The sequence below is a fragment of the Bombus bifarius genome, unplaced genomic scaffold (assembly GCF_011952205.1).
Source record: "Bombus bifarius isolate JDL3187 unplaced genomic scaffold, Bbif_JDL3187 scf7180000009201, whole genome shotgun sequence".
NCBI lineage: Eukaryota > Metazoa > Arthropoda > Insecta > Hymenoptera > Apidae > Bombus > Bombus bifarius.
This window is the reverse complement of record NW_022884966.1, coordinates 258545-277023: the sequence shown is the minus strand read 5'-3', so window position 1 is coordinate 277023 and position 18479 is coordinate 258545. Positions and strand designations below refer to the sequence as shown.

Sequence of the window (18479 nt, the reverse complement as noted above, 5' to 3'; positions counted from 1 at the left end):
CTCTTTTTACTTTTCTTAACATTTAGCCAAGCGAGCCATCGGATCTCCCCTCTGTGAAGAACATCGCTGTGTGACCGTACGGGGAGATCTCCCTTTTTGACTTTAGTAAAGCGTTTTCTTTTTCGTTGTTATTGTTATTATCAGTTATTGTTTACCTGGAATTATTCCCAATTAATTGCGACTCTTTTTCTGCTTTTATTAAGTGCAATATGTCATAAAATACACCAATTTAGTGGTCTTAAAATTAATTGAAAAGTTACACTATCAGTTATGACTAAATAAAGTTATAGTCGAACGATATCACACTATAAAAAAATATTAAAATGCATTATGAATTTTTAACTTCACGTTCAAGTCGTGTCATTTATCTTTAGTCATCTTTAATGTTTTTAATTTTACCTATATCTTTTTATACTTTTAATATATACTTTTAATTTGATGTTTTGTATAAATAATATGTGAAATCGTTAAACAAAATCATTACTACAAAATATAATTGACCACTTAAATAATTTTAGACTTCTTTGTTTTTGAGATATTAGTGAATATTAGTCCTCGTTACTTAGAAAAACGCACGGTGGACAGCGTATAGCTGGCTCTGGCGCACGCGGTTGGCTAAATGTTAATAAGCTATGGTCGTATACATCAAGAAAATATCTTTTCAGCATTAAACGATTGTCACCATACGTTGTATCATTCTTGCATACACGCTTACTTATATATTGCTCTGTTTATATCATCCGGTAATGTTACATGTATTCAATATTCGAAATTAGAGAATGTACAAGTATTATATATACGTATGTCGTTTGAAAGAATGCAAAAATACATGTGCTGAAAATTATGATACAAACCGAAGGGCGATGATTCCCTGCGCGCGATGAAAATGAGGTCGAAAATGTAAAATGACATTTTTCACGAGTTTGCCAATTTATAGTGATATTCAATAACGAAAAGTGATAAATAATGCTCACTATAAAAACTATGAAGAAAATAAGAGAAGAAAAGAAGATAGACAGAATGAAAGAAGTAAGGTGATCGTCGGTGAAGGTGCCCACAAGAAATATTCTTGATTTTCAACAATAACGTTTATTAAACTTTTAACAATTAACAATAAATAACAAGTAACGATTAACACCGAACTCTCAAGAGTTAATAACCCGTTTCTCCAATTGTGTTGGCTTCGCTTAACCTTTCGTACTTCGCAGCTCGGGGCAGAATGAATTTTTGGTTCGAAACCAAACAGATTCTTTCCTTTGTTGCCCCTCGATATCGCATGCGTTTATTAGAAGTTCGCGACGGTTGCCGCGTATGCATTCTTCCGAATATTCGGCGAAAGAACCATGGGGATATCGATGGTACATTAGACCGTCGGTCTTGCGCTTTGAAGGTATAGCGCTTTGTGTCGCGAAGCTGTTGAAAATTTCCGTGGTCCAGTGCCGCCACAGAAGCAATCAAAAGAAAAATACAGCAAAAATGGATCAAGAACTTTCTTAGCGACACAAGCTTTGGTACCCAAAGGACGCGGAAAATCAACCGTCCGCCAAACCTGGTGAACAGGAATAAAAGGGCAGAAAGTAGCGAGGAAAGTGTAAGCAAAGAGGAAAGCACAACAGCAGACGCGCAGAAAAAACTAAACTATAAATTCAGCAGATAGCTCCCCATTATCAGCGATATGGACGAAAAATAGGAAAAATAGGCGTATTGCAATCACAAAAGTCCAGCCTATCTCGGATACAGCAACACCCTCAAATAATGACAATAAAAGAATTCACAATAATAAGGAAAAAGAACGAAAACCTACGGAAGAAAGCAAGTAGGCATACGGCTCCTCAAGACGGGAAATCACAAGTCCGAAAGAGAATAAAGAATGGACCGAGAGGTATACCATCATCAACGAAACCCTCAACGTCCCAGGCGCAGCTCAGCGAAATGGACAACGCAGGGGGCTCATATATCCAGTAATCTGAATACGGAAAAGCCAGACATATCCCAGACGGGCCACTAGCCCCTACAGGGAAGAATGTTGACACCACAGCCCCCACAAATAAAGACAAACCGCCTCCAATATACATCACCCACCAAGACACGAAGGAGATAGTAAAATTCATTGAAGAGACTCTAAATACAAAGTCATTCCACATTAAACGAATACACGCAGATAAACACGTGCTATTCCTACGAAATATACCAGACTTTAACAAAGCGAAAGAAATCCTAATTGCAGTTAAGACAGCCTTTTACGTATATACACCCAAATCGGAGAAGCACCACACGGTCTTACTAAAGGTTCTAAACAATAGCTTCTTCGAGACAGAGATAGTCGCAGAGTTGTAAGCACTACAGATGTCAGACGTTCAATAGACAAAAGATTGGCGCTTCTTAACAAAAAGATCAATAGAGAGCGATGTATTACTTCTAATTTACATAATCCAAGTATCCCCACAAAGCAATATTTGTAACCTACTCTAAAAATGAACCGTCGAAATTACTTTAGGGCAAAATGGGAAAAAGTCAGAAAAAATGACATAACGCAATGTCACAAATGTAAACCGCGTAAAAGACGCGGTAAACAAAGACAAAGTGCACTGCATGAATTGTAAAAACTACGGATATCCTGCTTTGTATAAAGGATACCCAAAATATCAACAAATGCAAAGAATCAAAAACAAACGCGTTGCTCAAATAAGCCGCAAATTCATCCCGTAGTTAAAGTTCTCAGACGTCCTAAGACAAGGAATAAGCCGAAATCAAGTCTCCGAAAACCAGCCACATCAAACAAATTTATTACTGCGCGTAATTCAAAATCCGAACCCAATTAAAACCATACCCCAACTGAACGTAATAAACTTATCAAAGACTTCAAAAAAAGCATATTCAAAGCCCTAAATGAACAACAAACACAATTAAACGAACTATAACAATCATTAAAAACGCACAAAGAAAGGATTGACTCTTGCCCAGAAGGAGGCTCATACCTAGCCATATGCCTTGGAGATATATAATTACAATTCCTTAATTTACGGGCAAATAACACGCTCAAAACCATAGACTACGATTGTGACCATAACGCTCTCGTATTCCAAGTAAACAAAAATACATCTGACTTCCTAAACCTAGAAACACAGAGTGACGGACCCAGGTACAAGTACAAAGAAACAAACTAAGAAAGATTACAAAATCAGCTCGAAAAGAACTGCGACCTAAATATCCACAACAATGTCAACCTAGGAAAGAGGCAAATCGACTCATTTATAGACGAAATAGAAAAACATGTACGAACATGTACAAACCGCCCTTCAAGAATCCGTACTAAAAATAAAACAAAAATCGGCTTTCGAGCCCTATATCTATAATAAAAAAAATGCTGCATACCATCTAAAATAAACAATCTAAAATAAAACTATTCCTGCGATAAAAGAGAAGATTTAGAATTATTAAAGTACCTTTTGCACAAAATAAAGTTGTGTCTGAAACAAGAATTTGCAAACTCGATAAATCAACACTGGGCAAACAAAATAAAAAATATCTTTAAAAAGGACTCTGCTAGCATGTCCCACAGAGAAATAAAATTTTTACATTAAAACAACCAAACTCTATTCCATCTCTCAAACTGCCTTCAGACGAGAACGATTCCATTCAGCGCGGTATGGCGTTAGCTGAAATAAGTGATTTTCTTATTTGCTTTTAATGTACAAAACAAGAATATTTGAAAAATATAAATGTGTGCAAAAATGAGTGATATATGGTATTAGTCACGTAATACTAAAACATTTCTATTTCTCCATGTTTAGATTATAGATTATTAAAAATAGATTACTAAGGAAAGTAAAAAAGATTGGAAAAATAAAAAGATTAACACCTCGCGGAGTTCCTAAGCGGTCACCCATTTAAGTACTTTCTTCATCTTAACTTTCGTTATCGGACGAGAACGAGTACTTTTTTAATTTTTTAACTATAACGTTTATTGCCCAAGAAAATACAGATTACATATGTTACGTACTCAATAAACAAAGAATTTCAGTTGAGAAGTGGCTCTGACAAAAGTATCGTTAAACGTGACGGCATGACGTAGTTATACAATATTTGGACTAGGATTTACGTGTTTTTTACATTACAGTAATTGATTGTATTAAAGCTGCTCATACGCGGTACTTTTATACAATACTGGCCTTTTTTCTTCTTTTGTCCTGAAAGTTTGCTGATAAAACTGAACAAATCGGTAGTTTATTTTTGGTTTTTGTGAGGTTGATTGTTTGTGAAAAAAGGTGAAAGGAGGACAGGGCAAGGAAGGGGTGGAGAAAGGATATCATTTAAATATGTTACAATATTTACATTTATTTTACAAATGGAGAGATTGAACGCTGGTGACGTTTCGCGGCTCTCCTTTTCTTTTTGATTTCGGTATCCAGTAATACTTTTTTATGTTTTTTCTGTGTTTGTCTTTTGGGCTTTTTTGCGGAAGAGCCATATTGTATCTTCACCTAGTATCTACGGACTGTACATTTAGCCTGTCTTGAGTGTATTTTTTTGGTATAATTCGTTTGGAAATAGACAACTGAAAATTAAGCTATTTTCTTTTATCCTTGCAGCTTGCGCGAACTGGTTTCTTGTTAGTTTTAGAATGTCACAGTCAATGCGGTATATGTTGGCTAAATCGTAGATTTTTTTATTTTTAACGTATCTTTTAAATTCACTATGTTCGGATCTATGTGTACTCGGAAAAGCCTTGATGCATCTTCTTTCCAATATACGAACTGAGGTGGTTAGTAGGACGTGTATGGTGCCAAAGAAATACTCGGCATTTTGTTTAACGATGTATTTATTAACTCGCTTAACGACTTTGTCACATTAACTCGACTCACGACTTGTGCGGTCCGAGCTGGATCAAGCCTCGGTTTATATCCGAATTTGGTTTGAGGATGTTGAGGGTGCTCGATGTAGGTTATGATGTGGAAAAGTGTCCGAAGGTCGGGGTTAGGTCGATGTCTTATCTATGATGTGGACTAAGGTGCGTCACAGCCTTGGTGTAGGCTATGATGATAAGGTGGTGATGTGTCCAAAGGAGTCCGAAACTCGGGGTCGATATCTTATGGTTGAGATGAGATTGATGTCACAACCCCCTAAGCCTTCCAAGTATTTGACGGAAGGACCATAGGGATATCGATGGCTCCTTAGGCTTGCTGGCACTTACGCTTCGTCGCAGCCTTGCTTATGTTTTGTCGATCTCTCGTAAACAGTTTTTCAACGGTAGTATACTATGTACCGACGAAACCCTTGGAAAGTTCTTTGTTGTCGAGTGCTGCTACAGAACTCTTTCCATTAACGAAGCTGGTAAGTTATACCTTGTTATATATACATTAGTAGTTATATATATGTCGGATTCACATTATTATTAGAGTTAGGGGCGTGAAACGAATCTTCATTGGAACTATCCATTGTCGTTATACAATTGAAGTAACGTTTATTAACACAAGTATGGATTTTACAGAGTTGACAAGTAACCGCGATGATTAGACACTAGTACAATGGTCTAAGATTCGATAACGAATCCGCGGTCAATAGGATGGCGAATTTACTTTTTCGTCAAAGTCTAAGTTGGACTTTTTGTTAAAACGTGGAGTAATCACTGACGTTACTTAACCCTTAGAGTGCTATGGACGCATATATGCGTCTGGCGAAAGCTATCGGTGTGGACTAAGAACACATATATGCGTTTTCTGTAAGTGTCCGGCATGGATCAAGGACGCATATATGCGTTTGACAATTTTTCCGAACACCTACGCAGAAGTAATACTATTACGTTTGTGTGAGATAAATATAAATGCATTCCTTAGTAACGGCAGTAAACAAATGCCAATAATGCCTCGTTATAACAGTTGTCTACCTGTTTCGCGGACAGTCGCATCTGTTTCGCGGACTGTTCCATACCAGACAACGACCGAGGACACCCAGAAAATCCGCGGCATAAAGACAATTTATAACAACTTCCAAGAACCTCAGAGGCTCGTCACGTACCGGAGAGTCCAAGATAGTGCCCTATATAATGTTTATTCACGATAGTGCCCTCTATAATCTATTTGATTATCTTTTACTTGTGACACCCTTCAAAATAGCAAGTATTATTGAGAAATATTTTACAAGAGACGACAGCGAAATAGAAGATTACGATTCAGGCCATTTGATGAATGATGTGTACCAGTTTGATTCACCATCATCAGACAGTGAAGAATCGATCGATCAAAGAAGAATGAATAGAAAACGGCCCGGAACCCTAAGTACATCTTCAGAAGAGGAAAGTTCAGAAGTACCTGCAAATATCGAGATCTCTCACCAAACAGGAATATTATTGTGATCAAAAACGAATTTAATGCCTAAACTACATATCTTTGACGAACAAAATGCAGGAGTAAAAGGAAATCTGAATCCAGAATCAACACCTTTAGACGCCTTTCAAATGATATTTTCGGAAGAATTAGTCGCTCAAATTACCGAGCAGACAAACAATTATTTCAAATGCTTACAACAGTGTACAGCATATAAAAAGAATTCCCGTTTGACGAATTGGAAGGATGCTTCAGTCCCTGAAATGTACGTATTTTTATGCATTTTAATGCTAATGCCACGTTCGAAGAAACTGTCTTTGAGAGAATATTGGTCTACGGACGAACTGTTGAAAAGCAATATTTTCCGCAAAATAATGGCACGAGATCGATACATGGTATTATTACAAATGTTGCACTTTAACGATAATAATACAGCAAATCTTTTGCTGTACAAGGGCAGATGTTATTCTAAACAGTTTATACCATCCAAGAGAAGTAGGTTCGGCATTAAATTATTTCTCCTTAGTGACTGTGAAACGAATTATGTATTGAACTTCATAACGTATACTGGACAAAAAACAAACATTAGTAGAAGTAACACTGCCATTGGAATCTCTGCAGATGTTGTGATGACGCTGCTTCAGCTATATCTTGGAAAGGGCTATACACTAATTACGGATAATTGGTACACGAATCCACGTTTATATACCTTATTACACGAAAACAAAACCAACGCATTTGGAACCGTTCGTAAAAATAGGAGAGATATGCTCCACATGGAAGAAAAGTTGAAGAGAGGAGAAATGTGCTACCGATCGACTGGCATTTTATTGGCAATGAAATGGCATGATAAAAAGGAGGTTTGGATGTTGTCTTCTGCACATGGAGCTGCATTGATTGAATCTGAGAAAAGGGATTATCGTACAGGATTATATAAGAAGAAACCATCATGTATTGCCGACTATAATTCCAAGATGAGTGCTGTAGATAGAGTTAATATGATCTTGAGTACACTCAATTCCCCAAGGAAAACTATAAAGTGGTACAAAAAATTATTTTTCCACTTGTTAGATTTAGCGATATATAACGCATATATTTTATATCAATAATCTACTGCTTCGAAACAAAAATTTAATGAATTTCATTTAGCGTTGATAAGAGACATTTTACGAAAATATTTCCAACGTAGAAGCATGGTAGGAGGAGGAAAGAGAAAGTCCGAGGATTTACCATTTCGTTTAATTGATAGGCATTTTCCATCAAAATGCCCTAATCGTGCCGGCACAACACAATTATCAAGAAGAAAATGTGTTGTTTGTTTGAAAAATAAGAGAAGAAACGACACGCGATACGAATGCAGAAAATGCGATGTCAGATTATGTATCGATAATTGTTTTGAAATTTTTCACACATAACTGAATTATTAACTTGAGTTATATTTACTAAATTTAGTTTTCTAGCTTATTGTTTTCTAGTTTATTACTCAAATTCTAGTTTATTGTAAATTTCAATGTTTATAATAAATAATTAATACTAAAAAATAACGCTCTTGAATCATTTAATCTCGTGCAAAACTTATTATGATTTGCGCTTCGAATAGTCAATCAACGGAGCTCAGTCTAGCGAAAAAGTACTCCGTCCACAGCGATCGTCAGCGTGACATTTTTGACATTTTTGCGATCCTGCCAGGGTCCATTCGCTTCAGTGTAAACGAAATTACGATTTCGGTCTACGAACATCATAGATGAGAAGATAGAAGGATTCGGATAACCATAACGTGGTTGCAGTGAATTGTGATTTATGTGTGTTAATTCCAACCCTCAAGTTTACAATAATTTAACGAAATAAAGAATGCGTTAAGATTAGCCAACGAAGAAAATAGAAAACGCGCTAACGAAATAGAAATATTAGGTAGAAACATCTCTCGTGTTAAACTATCACAAATAGAATAGTAGAATCAACTGAATTCGGTTCTATGATAACTAACGATGACGATAACATATCTGTATTAACACACGATACTAATCCACCTCCACGTATGCCACAAAGACCACCAACATACGTCCAACCATCCCATCCAACAGCTGCAAACTCTGGGCATCTAAAAGCTGAAATTGCGTTAAAATGTATTCCGATACTAAACGGAGAAGATGACATAGGTGTAGAAGATTTTATTCGTGAAATAAAAGAAATGAGAATGATGTGCGCCAGAGCCAGCTATACGCTGTCCACCGTGCGTTTTTCTAAGTAACGAGGACTAATATTCACTAATATCTCAAAAACAAAAAAGTCTAAAATTATTTAAGTGGTCAATTATATTTTGTAGTAATGATTTTGTTTAACGATTTCACATATTATTTATACAAAACATCAAATTAAAAGTATATATTAAAAGTATAAAAAAATATAGGTAAAATTAAAAACATTAAAGATGACTAAAGATAAATGACACGACTTGAACGTGAAGTTAAAAATTCATAATGCATTTTAATATTTTTTTATAGTGTGATATCGTTCGACTATAACTTTATTTAGTCATAACTGATAGTGTAACTTTTCAATTAATTTTAAGACCACTAAATTGGTGTATTTTATGACATATTGCACTTAATAAAAGCAGAAAAAGAGTCGCAATTAATTGGGAATAATTCCAGGTAAACAATAACTGATAATAACAATAACAACGAAAAAGAAAACGCTTTACTAAAGTCAAAAAGGGAGATCTCCCCGTACGGTCACACAGCGATGTTCTTCACAGAGGGGAGATCCGATGGCTCGCTTGGCTAAATGTTAAGAAAAGTAAAAAGAGAGCCAACACCACACGGAATTCCCAAGCGGTCACCCATCTAAGTACTAACCGTGCCCAGCGCTGCTTGACTTTCGTGATCGGACGAGAACGAGTATTTTCAACGCGGTATGGGCGTTGGCTGAAGTAATCAGTTTTGTTATTTCATGTTATCCATATTTTTCATGTTTTGTTCTTTTTTTAATGATCTATGATCGTATACACCGAGAAAAAAATATTAGGTCTGGATCAGGATCTATTTTTCAAACTAGTACATACTAGTACATACTAATTTTTGACGAATTTAACTATAGCTCCTGATGATACGCATGCACAAAAAATAGAATCCAATTGGCGGCCAGCTAAGGAACTGGATGAGGGGAAGAAATCGTTTTCATGACGATGACTTTGCCAATCGCCTGTGCGAATTTTTGTGCCGCCGTTTTTATCATCATAACAACATCGATTCGATGGCATCGTTGATGGAACCGATCGAAACACAATACATTTTTTAAAGAGCTAAGCAGAAGTCAAGAGCATGTGACTGCTGATGTCTCCGGATCAATTAGGTGCTGTCTGTGTGGTCCATTCACTGGACGTATGAATAGAATTCAGTACCAGAATCAGTATAGAATCAAATAGCATGTAAAATAACCTAATGCCCAGTTTTATATAACCATAACTTTCCAACCATTGCATTCTGCAACTTGAAACTTGCATTGTCAGATTTTATGCAACGGAAGCTGCAGGATTGCATAAGAAAGTCAATATATTTTTATCTCCTGAATAAAACTTGAAGATAAGAAGAATTGTCCTTTTTTTAGCCTCACACGAACTACATTTGTGCAAAGATTGCAATTTGACACTTCGAGTGGCCGAACTTCCCTTATAAGTTACAGTATACAGGGTGGTTAGTAACTGGCGGTATAAGCGGAAAGGGGGTGGTTCTACGCGAAAAAAGAAGTCGAAAATATAGAATAAAAATTTTTCGTCTGAGGCTTTGTTTTCGAGAAAATCGACTTTGAATTTCCGCTCGGCACGCGTGCACTTTATCACGTCTCGTTATAATGGATTTCACTGTAGATTTTTAAAAAAATTTAAAAAAGAAAAAAATTAAAAAAGAAATTTTATCCTATATTTTTTCGCGTAGAATCACCCCCTTTCCGCTTGTACCACCAGTTACCAACCACCCTGTTATACGTTAGCAGCAAGCGACTTGTAATTTCTACATATGTATATATTACAACTTTAACCTAAGAAGACTTTACTCTTTCGTAATTCCGAGATAATTGCCGTGCAGTCTCTCACAGTTCGCTTACCAAAAAGGCATCGTTGTCTCCCCTCGTTCTATGGTCAGATTCTTTAAGCAAAGTCTATATTCTTTGACGATACAACATCGGATCACCATTATCTCTGCCTTAATATATTGTTAAATTATCTCACGCATCCTCTAAGCTCTAAACGGTCATATCGTCGACACCTCATAGCTCGGCGACTTCGAGTCGCCGGCTATCGATTATTTTCGAAACATTTACTCAAGCACCCTGCCGAGCTCTTTATTGGGCCCTCAGTCCAGCCGTAAATTACGGTAAGGCTAAATAGTGACGGGATATCGACCATTAATTGTCACGAAGATGCATTGCCGCTAATATATAATATCCAATATATACACGTAGGCTAATATATTTATACACCTTCAGATCAATTTCAAATATTACCAAGTAATATTATGATGATCGGGTTTCATTATACTGCTAATAAAATTTCAAAATGTTTCGTAGTCATGGGTCACTGTATATCGTACTGTATTTGTAAACACCAACATTGCCATGATTAGCTGCTATCATTGATGTTGCTGTCGGTCCGTACCATCAGTTTTATTTTTATTACCAAATAAAAATCTTATTAACGAAGTTATTTTCATCCAATACAAAATAGAAAACATCGATGATATAGATCAACAGTAAATATATATGGTACCGAAGACAAGAAAGAAATCGCGACATTGTCTCCGTTTACAAATAAAAACAGAAATAGAAGTTACAGTTAATACTTACCGTGTATACCAGATGAATTTTCAAAATTGTTTTTTAGAAAATGAACATTTTGCATTTTCGACGAAGATGCATTGCTACTTCTTCCTCGTATTTATCTACTTACTTACTCCCTGTTTTTCTTCCCAAATCCTTGTAGCTCAAATTGGGATACAACGTGAAAAATTGTATTAATTTCTATCTCTGTTAATATAGAAAAATAGGTTTCTAAAGCTTACGTAAAAATATGTGTAAAGTATTTACTTTCGTTTATTTTTGTTAGAAATTGTAATTTTATCATATTCCACTATTTTATCGAATAGCACGAAAGCTTAACTCAAACATAAAAAATTGATGGTTCGTGTCTGTGCAAAAGCGATCACCATTGTCAATAACTGTGTCGTGATTATTTTTTTAAATTCTGTTTTCCTAACTATGGTCGATGACATTCACGTTATTGTTAGAATTTATGAAAAAAAGTCGTCGTCGTTTAATAGCACAACGTATGAATCTATGTATTAGTACAGCACTGATATATTCACAACTACCGTCCATCCAATAGTATGGAAGTAAAATAATAACGTCCTGTTATCCACCAATTGATGCTGCTTTCGACACTTTTCATCGTTCTTTTACCATTTATTTGCCATTTTTCTTTTTTCTATTCCGTAATTCTAAGACACAATTGGCCAGCAAACTTTTATTCAAATAATTATTCAAATAAAACTTACCTTTTTTTACACTTGTTTTATACTAAATATTATTTTATATCATATTTATTAATGGTATACGGAACTTCTACCCTTTTTATAGCAAATGTATTTGCATGTGCAAGTTTAAGTCCACTCCTTTTTATACTTTTTAACTTTCTCGCTTCTCGATCCGAAAGAATGATATTATGTTCCTCATACAATTTCTCATACACAAAAGACTTTTATTTATTATCCTGTATCCTCTATTCTTATTTCAAATAATCAAATATTTCGCAAATTATTTACGAATAATTTACTCGAATAAGATTTTGGAATTTATTCGCAAACAACTTTATTTTCAAATATATTTAAGATAATTTGAGGTAATTTGTTATTTTCATTTCAAATAAAAAGTGCACAATCCGGTTCCACAATACTTTGCATTTATATTAATAGAGTGTAAACAAAATTTACAAGCAATGTGAAAAATCTGATATATGATTAAAAAAAAAAGGAAAGAAAAATAATGCTAGATTTTTCCTACCATGGTATACGTCTGATCTTGGTGATATTGATTATCATAATCGCCGTAATGCCACGTTTCCGTGAAACCTTTAGGAGACGAGAGATGCAAGCGTATAAAGTATAAAGAATGTGGTCGATATGACAGCGCTCCTTCGCATCAGCGTGCCCCTTTGAACGACTACGCCGTGCCGCGCCGCCGGCAAACGAACAGGAATTTTCTAAACGATGCTTGCGTGTCAACGATGTGCACGCACTTCGACGAACATTGCAACCGCGACGAGCACAGCGTTTGAGATCCGCCATCATCGTTTCACCCTAGCGCAGCACGCACAGCGAAGGGTAATTGCGCGCACTTGTTATAGGGGTGGAAACGGTGAAAGCGATGAATGCAGTGCACTGAACTTCGTGCACCGGGCATGTCACTTGATAGAAACTTCATTGGATCTTTTGTCTTGATTGGAGGGTGACAAGCACTTTATATCTGGAGAAATTATTAAGAATAGCTTAACATGTTTGTTCAACAGCATGACAACTTTTTATCCAGCAAATCTTATATGAATTTTACTTTTTATAAATATATTTGATATACTAAACAGTTTAAAAATAGCTAGCATGTTTATTCAATTTGAAACCCCTTGACGTTTTTCTGTAAAGTTAGTTAATGGATAAAATATTTCGTACTTTATAAATTTCTTAGAAAATCGCAACTTTAGATAAGACTACATTATAGCAATAATTAAAATCGTTTTAATTAAAAAATGAAGATATTTCTCTAAAAATGCATATACAGTGTGTCGAAACATTATTTTCCATAACTTTAGGAGGTGATTCTACACCTTCGGATCGCTGGAAATCTATTTAAGAAATGCACTGCAAAATTGACCGTTAGCATGATTTTCATTCTTTTTATTGTATCGTACTCATTGCAAGGAATAAAAGCCTCAAAAAATGGTCGAAGCTCAATAGTTCTTATGAAAAAAGTATTAAAGTTCCATTAGTTCTCGAACTTATCTTATTTGCTTGTAATGTTCTTATATTTTGTTAAATATTCTGGAATCCTTTATTTATTCTGGAGTATGCAGATAATCGCTGAAGATTTACATGAATTGAATAATAAAGAATTACAAAAAAAAGATAACGAAAATAACGAAGTAGAAGAAGAGGAAGAAAAAGAGGAAGAAGAAGAAGCAGGAAAACATTCAAAATAAGAGACGAAAGTTAGATTAGGTAAATAATATATTTACAATTTGGGTTTGGATATACGGTTTATAATATGTATGTATCTACACAATAACATTTAATTTTTCCAAAATATTTTTTTGTATCTACGCACTTTTTTTAACGATGTTATCTACATCATTTAGATTGTTGAGAATCTTTTAGTCCATGAAATTTTCCTTACCTTATTTTCCTCATTATTTTCCCTTACCTGAAATTTTCCTTACCTTATTTTCATCATTCTGTAATGTAATATGCTGACCATTTTATTTAACCAAATTCATACATTATTCATTCTAATAAATTTCATAGTTCTAATAAAGTCACCAACGACTACCGTGATATTTAACGCGTTAAAAATAGTTTTGTAAGTATCACGTCTCCATTCTGTCGAGATCACGCTGTATACATAGTGATTCCTGGGCCAGTTAAATGAAAAAGCTTTAGGTTATCGACGAATAGTATCGAAAACATGTAGATATGGCATTCAAATATTAAAACAGTGTTTAAACAGTCCATTATTTTTCCATGCATATAATACTGGAAGAAATCGAATAAGAATCGAGTAAGAATATCGAAAACGAAGGGTGGAAACAAAATAATCAAGGAATATTGGAGAGAGATCAATTTGAAGCCGAAAGAGGAAATGTAGAAGTGGGAGAGGGTTAGAACGAGGGTTAGATGCACAGAAAGGGATAGACAGACATATAGACGGTAACCTAATGGATAACGGAACGGATGCTCGTGGATGTGGTACAGGTAGACCGAAATGAGCAGAGGCAGCAGAGGAACAATAAGAAAAACCGCGGAAGAGAGATGTAACAAGAGATATTGGAAAGTTAGAGAAGACAGAGCAGAGTATTTAACTCTTTCGCTGCGGAACGCTCAGAAACGAAATGCTCTCTGAGCAGCCAGCGTGACAGTGGGAGAGATCGGTCGCACGGATGGCACGATACTCGGAGAAAGATACTGTGGCTAAGCGCCTATAGGCGCTGTTCGTAGCAGAGTACAGGGAAGGCATCGAGCAATGATTACAAGATTTAGGTGCAGAAATGAAAAAATAGCGAACAGATACTGGAAAAAGGCAAAGAAGAAAATGTATACTATGCGGAAAAATACGAATAATAAAATAAAGAATACGAGGGAATGATCAGGATGGAACGATAAATCGAGACAAGAAATAGCAAGAAGACAAAAAAGAGGAAAGTTATGGATGAGGAAGATAATGAAAAGAAGAAGGACAAAGCGATGGAAAGCCAAAGACTAAGTTTTTAAGTTATCAAAAAGAAGAACTTTCCTTTTATTTATTATGCACTTGAATGTAAGTTAATATATTTGCTTTTTGCTTTGTAAAATTAGCGTTGTTTTTTGTTTCTCTTTTCATTCTTTTAAGAAAGAATTGTAATAAAAAATCTCCTTTTTCAAAGCCGCAAGGCAGAAAAAATAAACTATTAGTACTACTACAATTTACTATTCAATAACATAGTTATTAATTAAATTAATAACAAATTCCAGTACCTAAAGGTAGATATTTAAATGTACTAAATACTACGTAGATTGCGGATATTAGAAATTCGTCTCAAATATTGATTTAAAAATATTGATTGCTAATATCTGTGTATCAATCTATTGATTTTAAATTACATAGATATCTCACCGCATACCGCCCATGTTTCTGATAATCTAATACAATGAAGCTTCGTGTAATACGGATCTAAAAATAAATCACTGAAACTGTCTGTTCATTCGGTACAGACTAAATTAAAGTTTTTCTCTACGATAACAAACTAGTCATACAGGCGATTATATTCGCCTAAAATATTTGTCATATACACTAGACGTATTGGTTTAATAGTTACACACTGATAACGTTTAAGATATGTACTTGTCTCTTACTAATAAATAGCGAAAATCGCCTCGACATTCAATTATTTTGGAAGAAATAGTAAAAACCATTACACCGCCTTTGTTCATATACCTTATACGTACACAAAAAATATGTGAAATACGCATTTCGAATATTCCTTACGATACATTTTTACAATTATTCCAATGTATCATAGGGTTAAACTGTAGAAAGACTGACTAGACTTCGATTTGCTATTATAGTTTACGTTACAATAAATTGTAAGTACTAATATCCATTACTTATCTAATCTAATAAATAATAATAAAGTATAAATTCTTATAAGCAGGAGGTTATTTTAGATGCTAAAGTAAGTGAAAAATGTACAGCAATATCTTTCCGTTTAAGGTCTCGTTTTCAAGAAAATAGAATTTAAACACGTTTAGTTAATTCCGATACACGTGCACTAGATTAATTTCCAAAGTTAATTTCCTGAGAAACGAAGAGTCATATGACAAAATCTTATTCTACACTTTCAATTTGTTTTTCACGTAGAATCGTCTCCTCGCCGATTGTATCATCAATACTTTTTTTTTTTTGCACGTGGAGAAATCCTCATGGACACTCCGCTGCTTCTAATAATCGGTAACAGCAGAGTAGTGTCGGACTCTTACCGTCTAAAACTCCACGATGACCATCCTACGCGTATGACAGAAGTGCTCCAGGAACCTCTTATGAATTATCTTCTGTTGCACCCTCTTCCCGCGTCCTCTTGTTCGAGAGCCAGTCCTAATAATTCTCTGACTATTAGATTTGGCGTTAGAGGAGGGCCATTGTCCCTAGCGCTATCCCCCCTTCTAGTCGTGGTCTGTTGGGGCGGCGATGAGGCGGCTCTAGGCCGCCTGACCGCCATCCCCCTCCATCGCGTTATCCTACAAGGGTGAGTTTTCTTTCTCTCCCTTTCTGCTCGCTCCTTTGCGAGCATAACTCGCTCGCAGAAGAGGCGGACAGCCTCGTATTCCTATGACCCGCTCAACATCGCTTTTACGGTCGCCGAGGGGGTCAATCTTTCGCCTATGACGTGCCGCAGGGTATAGCGGGACAGCTCCCACACCGGACAAAGCTCCAGCGTGTGCTGCGTCGTGTCCCTGCCCTCCCCGTGTGTCATCAATACCGGGACATTCTTCGTAACTATCTAATAATGAGTTTAATTCACAAGATACTACAATGGTAGTGCATATTGTGTCTGCTTACTTGTCCATGATTTGTAAACGTCGATGGCTGCCATACCAGAAGATATGCAAGAAAGAATTTTATACGCTTAGCTATAGTGGCAGTTTTCCAATGGATATCGTGTAAAGAATTGTTTTATATTCCTTATCTAAAGAGGCCTTGTATCTGTGGTGGACGGTGAGACGTGTTGTTGATTAAAGTAATAACGAAACGAGTTGATTTCGTTAACTATATTTACAGATATTTTAAAATGTAAAATACAAAGTTAATGGCAAGCGTTGCTCGCTCTATGATATTCGTTATAAGATTGCGCGATACTGCGGTACTGATACTAATTATTATACTGATTCGCTAGACTGATTAGTTACACTTATTCGCTCGACTGATGATCTCGATAACTCGATACAGATTCGCGCGACTGACTGTGCTGGAGAACATGGTCGTCTATTTATACTGGTCGAGGGGATGGGGTTACCAGAAGGTTTGAACTTGTCGCCGGTTGTCGGTTACACGTAGCAGCGAAATTGCTTTGCCCAAAGTTTGTTTATTATATTATGTGCGTCGTACAGTGTTAATCCTCTGTGGCAAAACAGCTACGTGAAACATCTTCGAATCGAAACGTTCTAACACGCATATGCCGCTAATGGAAATCATACTAAGCAATAACTATGGAATAAACATTTTGTACAGAAAACAGGGAATGTTAATCTACCGAATCTCTTTTAAACTAGCATGACTTTTTCATACAAGATCATTTGAAAATCATTGTGTTGCAGGTCGTTCAATTTGTTTTGACGGAAAATGTACGATGACATTAGAGTAACTCGAGAAAAAAGATCTTTAGAGAAAAAGGCAATGAAATGCGATATTCATCGTTCTAAAAAAAACAATTTTTTCTATCTATCTAACACATATAATATATTCAAAGATAAGGAAACTAAGTCAGAGGAAATACTCTGTATGTTGAAAAAAGGCACAATGCTTACCTTGACGACATACTTCAAAGTCATCGATGACGTATATCTTATTCTGCGTTACTTTCATTTCTTTATCTACATTAAAAGGCGAGGATTAGAATTTTTTCACATACTCAATCACGATATGATTCGTCAAACACTATATTCAGAATTGGGCAACATTTTATTCGAATAATAGATAACGGACAAAAGCAAAGAATCAAATTTTATTTCACCAATGAATAAATATCTAATCGAATAATAATATATTCGAATAAGAAATTATACAAAAAAAATTATCTGAATAAAAATTTACTCGAATACTTTATTATAAGGATTTGTTTATTCGGATAAACATTTTTTTACGTTATATCGCGGATGAACAAAATAAGAACATATAGATTGAACTAAATATGAAATATATTCTTAAGCTTTATTCTCCAATTGCTGTTATATTGGTTTTTACTATTGCTCTTTGATCAATTAATTATTTTATAACTTAATAATAGGAATTGGACTAATCGTGAATATATGTATGTACAAGATTGTACGTATTTGTGAAGAATGTATTCGTAAAAAGACTCGTACAAAATTACGCGAAAATAAACAACTGTTCTTATCATCGTTCGAATAAATAGAAAACATAATTTGCTACGAATAATGAATAATTATTACGCGGATTGAATTCAAATAAAATGACTTTATCTGTATCACCAATTTAAATAATGCCCAACTCTGACTGTAATGTCAAATTGTATATTATGTGCATATAAGGTGGTAGGACGTGTAGGGTACCAAAGAAATACTCCACGGATTGATTTAACAATGAGTTTATTAATGTGGCGAGAAAGACTTGACAGTTTTA

At 35.3% G+C, this 18479-nt stretch overlaps 1 non-coding gene across 1 annotated transcript; it reads right to left on the bottom strand.

Moving 5' to 3' along the window:
* Positions 1–9135: 9135 nt before the first annotated feature.
* On the bottom strand, positions 9136–9254 carry LOC117214591. Its single transcript, XR_004488900.1, has one exon. It is a non-coding gene; the product is annotated as a 5S ribosomal RNA (ribosomal RNA).
* Between the last annotated feature and the right edge of the window lie 9225 nt (positions 9255–18479).